The 7,550-nt window shown below is 36.6% G+C and overlaps 1 pseudogene; it reads left to right on the forward strand.

Annotated features, from left to right (window-relative positions):
* Positions 1-582: 582 nt before the first annotated feature.
* LOC109339419 lies at positions 583-6,653 on the forward strand (annotated as a pseudogene).
* The last annotated feature ends 897 nt before the right edge of the window (positions 6,654-7,550 follow it).

Below are 7,550 nucleotides of genomic sequence, written 5' to 3' on the forward strand. Positions count from 1 at the left end.
CTGGTCCACTCAGTGACTCTTTAACTCAATGTCCTGATTGAATCATTCACCGTTCCGACTTTAAATGTTTATTTGTAGTAAGTTGTTTCATATTTGCAATAAATTATGTGACACAATCACCTATTCCGATCCAATTTACTTAAAAGGAAAATTCCAAAAACACAAAATAATATTTTATATTATTTGGAGAAAATTGATTGATTAAGAATATAGAGACATTATCATTTTGTGATACATGAACTTTTTTTGTAAGTTATTTTTCTTGCACTTATTGGAGGAAATTAAGAGCATTGCTTCCTGTGTCAGAGTTTTTATTACTTGTGTAGAGACAACACAAGATAATAATTTAAATTAAATTTTAATCCTAAATAATAGCACTAAAAAATAAATATTCATCACAAAATATGACATATTGTATATATTTTCACTTAAGTTTTTTCTTCTAAGTTTCCAATCTTTCTTCATTTAATATTTATCATGACCCTTTCTTAAGATGTTGTAGTTTTACTCTCTAACCCTCGTCAAGAATGTCCCAAGCTATATAAACATAACATACAAAATATATACTCCAAACCTCTAGGTATTAATAATTAATCTCTCATAACTCTTCCTTGTGTCATGAAGAAACATCTTAAGCTATAGAGGAAGATCTTGAAGATTCTACCAAAAGTAGCTGCAATAGTTAGTTTCATAAACCCTCCCTTCATCCCAAGTAGGTATCACAAATCAAAACAAGAGAACACAAGGCATAAGGGATTCTCTGCTCCTATCACTTCCATGATTCCACATCATACTAGAAAAAAGCCCAACCATGACATTGATTATCAAGAACCCACTTCACCAAAAATCTCATGCATGTGACCGGTGATTTAAATTACGGATTGCATCAAGTGATGTGTGATGCAGTGCTAATATCGTGGTTGTGGTAACGCCGCAATCATATCATACTATAATTTGGTGTTGTTGAGAACAAGTGAACAATTAAATAGTAAAGAGTATAGAGACAAGAGAATAACACAAGAGATTTGGTAACGAGGTTCAGCCAATTGTGCCTACGTCCCCGGGAGCGTTGAGCGGCTACCACTATATATTATTAGAGAATAAGGATTAGTGTTTTACTATTCTTCTTCTTGTTACATTAGGTTTACATAATATAAATATATAGTCCTCTACCCCAACCCCTTTACATCAGCCCAAACCCATAACTTGTATTGCTGTTATCTAGAGATATGAGTCATTGCACAACAATCTCCACCTTGGCGAATATCATCAATCTCCATCTTCCGCCATTGGGTTGGGGGCGCTCCATAGTCCATCATCAGTGAATGTTCAACAAGCTCAGGCAATGCCTCAATGCCTGAACTTGTCCACGGTAACTGGTTTGGTTAGCATATCAGCTGCATTTTCTGAAGTGTGAACCTTCTGTAATAGTATCTGGTCACAAGCTACCAACTCTATGATCTTGTGAAATCTCATATCAATATGTTTGGTCCTAGCATGATACACCTGGTTCTTTTCCAAGAATATAACACTCTAACTGTCACAATGTAGCGGAACTCCACCTTGCTCAATGCCTAACTCATTTACCAGCCTCATAACCCATAGGGCTTCCTTAGAAGCTTCACCAGCAGCCATATACTCTGCTTTAGTTGTGGACATAACAACAACAAACTGAACTGATGATCTCCAAATAATTGGTCCACCTACAAGGGTGAAGACAAGCCCCATTGTGGACCTTCTATCATCCAAGTCTCCTGCATAGTCCAAATTAGCATAATCAATAACTGAAGGCTTACTCTATTGGCTGCCAAACATGATACTGAGACCTTTAGTCCCCTTCAAATATATGAAAATCCCTTTGACTACTTCCCAATGCTGCTACCCTGGTTTCGACATGTACTTGCATACTTGACTAACTGCTTGTTCCAAATCCGGTCTAGTACAAACCATAGCATACATCAAGCAACCCACTACACTGGCATATGGAACCTTTGCCATGTATTTCTTCTCTACATATGTCTTTGGACACTGATTTAGGGATAGCTTGAAGTGATTTTCCAATGGAGTGCTTGAAAGTGTAAAGTGTCAAGATATCACTTAGCTTGCCTATATTTTGATGAAGACAAAGGAATTAGTGAAAGCTTAAATCGATTAAGGCAGTCTTTAATCGATTAATTGGGTGATTTTCCAGAATAGGGCTATGGTGTGAATAGCGGTAATTAGGAACCGCGACACCTACTCAACCCCCCCTTTGGACACTGATCTAGGGAAAGCTTGAAGTGATTTGCCAATGGAGTGCTCACTACTTTAGCATTGCTCATATCAAATCTCTCTAAGATCTTTTCAACATAGCTTTGTTGGGAGAGCCATAGTTTTCTAGCTCCCATATCCCTATGAATCTCCATCCCAAGAATATTCCTAGCAGCCACTAAATCTTTCATGTCAAACTTCTTACCTAGCATGACTTTCAGGTCATTGATATCACTCAAATGATTAGCATCAATCAACATATTATCAATATAAAGTAAAAGAAAAACAAAAGAACCACCGTCAAGGCTTCTGACATAAACACAACAATCATACTCACATCGCTTATAACCAAACTTCAACATATAAGTATCAAACCGCTTGTACCACTGTCTGGGAGACTGCTTCAACCCATATAGAGACTTCTTCAACTTGCAAACCAAGTGACTCTGTCCAGCTGCACTGAACCCCTCTGGTTGTGTCATGTAAATTTTCTCCTCTAATTCACCATGGAGAAAGGCAGTCTTCACATCCATCTGTTCTAAGTGCATATCCCGGCTGGCTACCAAGGCAAGCAATGCCCTGATAGAAGTGTGTCTCACAACTGGGGAGAAAATCTCATTGTAGTTGATCCCCTTCTGTTATGAATACCCTTTTGCTACAAGACGAGCCTTGAACTTTTCCCTTCTTTTTCTGATACTGTTGACATCCTCTTGTGCACCCACTTGCACCCAACTGCACGCTTGTCTAGGAGCAATGGAACAAGCTTCCAAGTTTGGTTCTTCTGTAAAGACTCCATCTCCTCCATCATGACACCCATCCATTGTTCTTTCTCCTGATTGTAGTAGCCTCTTGAAAGCTACATGAATCTCCTGAACTAATATGGAGAGCAACTGAAGCTATATCCTCAAAGCCATATCTCTCTAGAGGTTTGATAGGATGTCTATCCCTATCTCTAGCAAGTAGATACTCCTGCACATCTGAACTCTCCGCCTGAGAATCATCATGTTCTTGACTTGAACTTGTTCGTGGTTCCTTGCCTTTATTCACCTGAACCATTTCATTGCTCACTGGAATCAGATTATATCCCAAAGTCTCTCCATTTGACATGGGCACCTCTATCAAAATTGACTGTTTCATCATGAAATCCTCATCAAACACTACATCTCTGCTCAACACCACATTTCTGGAAACTAGATCCCAGAACTTGAACCCTTTCACACCTTTGGTATATCCATTGAATATACACCTCTTTGACTTAGGATCAAGTTTAGATAGTTCATCACTGGGTACATGTACATAAGGAGGACAACCAAATATGTGTAACATATTATAATTGACTGGGTTACCTGTCCATACTTCTTTTGCAACTTTACCATCCACTGAAGCTCGTGGTGATCTATTGATAACATAACATGCCATACTAAGTGCCTCTGCCCATAATCCTTTGGAAAATCCAGCATTTAGTCTCATACATTTGACCCTCTCTATATGAGTTCTATTCATCCTCTCTGCAACACCATTCTGCTGAGGAGTCTTCTTCACTGAAAAGTATCTCTGAATGCCATGTTCCTCACAGAATTTATGAAACTGTGAGTTTTTGTACTCTATACCATTATCTGACCTCATGTATTTGATTTTTCTATCAGTCTGGTTCTCTACCTCTGCCTTCCAAACCTTGAACTTGGCAAAAACCTTTGACTTATGCTTCAGAAAATATACCCAGACCTTGCGAGAAAAGTCATCAACGAAGGTAACAATATACCTATAACCTCCTAGGGATGGTTCCTGAGTGGGTCCCCATACATCCGTGTGGGCATAATGTAGAATGCCCCGACTCCTGTGTTGGCCAACCTTGAAACTAACTCGTGTCTTTTTCCCAAGCATACAATACTTGCACAAATCTAGCTTGCATTTGCTGACCCTCCTCAACAATCCTCTTTTTCATAGTTTTGTCATGCCACACACACTCATATCTCCCAAACGCATGTGCCATAATTTTGTAGCACCCTGGTCTGAATCTACTGAGATCTCTTCAGCCACTCCAAGAACTCCACCTACAACTGTTCTCCCTAACAACTTGTAAGTGTTTCCTACAGTCCTTTTACCTTTCATCACAATCAGAGCACTTTTGTATACTCGAAGAATATCACTGTCACCATCAGCTCTATAGCTAAATCCTTTGGCCTGCAATGTCCCCAAAGAAACCAAATTCTTCATCAAATCTGGTATGTGCCTAATCTCACATAACGTCTTCACTACACCATCATCAATCACAATTTTGAGTTCTCCCATACTAGTAATTTCACATGCTTTATTGTTTCCAAGATACACAAAACCAAAATTGCCTGCCCTAAATGTGGTGAACCATTCTCTATTTGGCGTCATGTGGTGGGAACAACTAGTGTCAAGTATCCACTCATCTGTACTATGATTTGATGATACAGATAGTAGATCAACTTCACTGTTGTAACCAGAGTCATCTTTCTGTGCAACATTTGTAGATGTAGATACTCCATCTTTCCACACCGACTTGCTAGGACTCCATTCATTGGGACAATCCCTTTTCTAATGCCCAACATGTTTGCACTTATAGCACTCTACTAGTGTTCTGCCTCCTTTGCCTTATCTCCTCGCACGCTCTTGGCTCCCTTTCACATACAGACCACCACCTTGATGAATACTTCTAAAAAAGGTACTATTGAAGATGTTTGAAATATGTTAGTATATAAAGTCCAACATTACTTATTATTATAATAGAGTAGAGTGACCAATGTTATATATTGGACTCAAGTTTCTTATTATAATATACATCAGATAATATCACCAAACAAAAACACCTCATGGACACTTGAGTTAATGAGTGCGGTACATCTTGTAATCCTTATTCTCTAATAATATATTGGTAGCAGTTCAGCGCTCCCGAAGATGTAGGCACAATTGGCTGAACTCTGTTACCAAATTCTCTTATTTATTTTCTTCTATTTATTCTATGAATTTTATTTGATTGTTTGTGGCCAACACTGCAGAACATTCGCTTCCGCTATACCAACAACTAGTATCAAAGCCAACTAGTAGATGACTCTTAACCCAAACACCAAATTATAGTTAAAGATGGTGAAAACATGTTGGTTAGATAATGTGCGTCAAACACAAGGATAAAGTAGATGAGTTGAAGGAGAAAAAACATGTTGGAATTGTGGTGTAGAGGTTCCATATAACGAAAGACTTCCTACCAATAGATGGCTAGAAGGCGTTTCGCATTAGATGGGGGTATCGATAACTGCACTACAAGTTTGGAGAACTAGGCTCTTAGTAACATCGTCAAAGATACTCATAAAGGCTAATGCTGAAGGGGAGCAAGCTCTTATGTGAAGGAGTTGTTAAAGATAAGTAGGCATTGAGCAAAGTGAAGTCATATAATCGCTAAGGTGTAGATTATTATGTAAATTTCCTAAGGAGCGAGATATTGTCTTTTCCAATCAAGCTGAAGATTGTTGGGGATGTTTGAAATATGTTAGTATATGAAGTCTCATATTTCCTAGTATTGAAATAAAATAGAGTGACCATTGTTCTATATTGGACTCAATTCCCTTGTTATAATGTGCACCAGATAAAAACACCAAATAGAAACACCACATGGACACGTGGGTTCATGGGTGTGGTAGAACTTGTAATCCTTATTCTCTAATATTTTCTAGGTAGTCCCTCAACACTTTTGGGGACATAGGCACAACTGGTTGAACCCTGTTACCAAATTCTCTTGTTTTTTATCTTCTAGTTGTTCTATGAATTTATTTGATTACCTCTGGCCAACACTGTGCAATGATCGCTTCTATTGCACCAACAATAACAAATATGACCTTAATGAGTGAATATCCAAACAGTTGATCTATATGGATAAGAAGAACCTTATAAGTTAACACATAAGGAGGTTATGGTCTCCTAGACATGAAATTACAAATAGTTTTCAACTCTCCCCATCATAGAGAAAATGAAGGTACCAAAAAGAATTCAAAATTAGGTTGAGGAAGACTATCATACTACAACTCATATAAAAGTAATACCAAAACATGGATTCAAATATGATATTGTATCCATGTTCTATATTATGTGTGGCAATGATGAAATTCAAGATGCTAAAATTGGTATTTTACCAATGATAAGTAAATTCCAACACATGGTTCCTTTATCCGCACCAATTTTGTTGAGGGGTAGTAGCGGTAGAAATGGTGATGGAGGTGTACTTCATTTGAAACCAAGAAAAGAAATTAATCCGTGGAAGAGAAGAACCAAAACCAAGGCCTCTTCAATTTGAATGATCATGTTATCAGAGCAAACTGATTCTTTGAAAGAAAGATCTATTCTTTTGGTTCTCTTTTAATTTATTGTTCATTTCTTTTTTGTTGTATTTTATATTATTTAATATATGGTGTTAAAATTTGATTATATTCAAGTCAGCCTTAAGAATACTAGTAAAAATGTAAAATGTGTTACTTGAAAATTTAAAGAAAATTTAAATTTATTTTCTTGTATAGATTTTAAGAACCAACAATATCACCAAGTTCAAGTATTAAGTTGCATAAAATCATTTTAGTTTAACTAGAGGTCTCTAGTTTGAGATATAGGAATATAGTTGTAACATAAGAGCTTTGTAATTCTTAAGAATGATATATGCTCAAACATAATTACCTATGTGAGAAATATACGTGTAGCTAAAAAAAAGAAACAATACATCATCGGAACCATGAAGTGGATCGAGAGAAGACATAAACATACTAATATATCTTAGTTTGAATCAATTTTTAATCAAGTTATAAATTTAAATTATTATTGTAATTGATTCTCAGTTATGTGGGTTTCCTTATTATGTTGGTTTTGACCTGTTATAGTTGTGAGAGTTAGGTTAGATATGAGATGCTTCTTAGTTAGCAATCTCTTTAGGTATGCTGGTCATGTATTTTATACGTGTAATGCTTATTTTTCTTAATAAAATTTTACTAATAAAAAAAAAATACATCATCAACACTCCAAACTACTAACTAAACAACCTAGTATTTAAACCATAGAACTTAATCAGAAAGAAAGGTTTATTCAATAACTAGAATGACTTCATTAACTAAACAACTTTATCCTCTAAATGAAATATTCTATGACCAAATATGAGAAATGCCCCCAAAGAATCCTTATTGAACCTTCAACTATAGACCAAATCACAACAACTCAACACTATGCTAGAGTTGTCGTTCAACAACGCTTATTTAGATGTATAACATCGCTTTCATGTGCTTTCTGTTTGACCG

Source organism: Lupinus angustifolius, unplaced genomic scaffold (assembly GCF_001865875.1).
Source record: "Lupinus angustifolius cultivar Tanjil unplaced genomic scaffold, LupAngTanjil_v1.0 Scaffold_75_79, whole genome shotgun sequence".
NCBI lineage: Eukaryota > Viridiplantae > Streptophyta > Magnoliopsida > Fabales > Fabaceae > Lupinus > Lupinus angustifolius.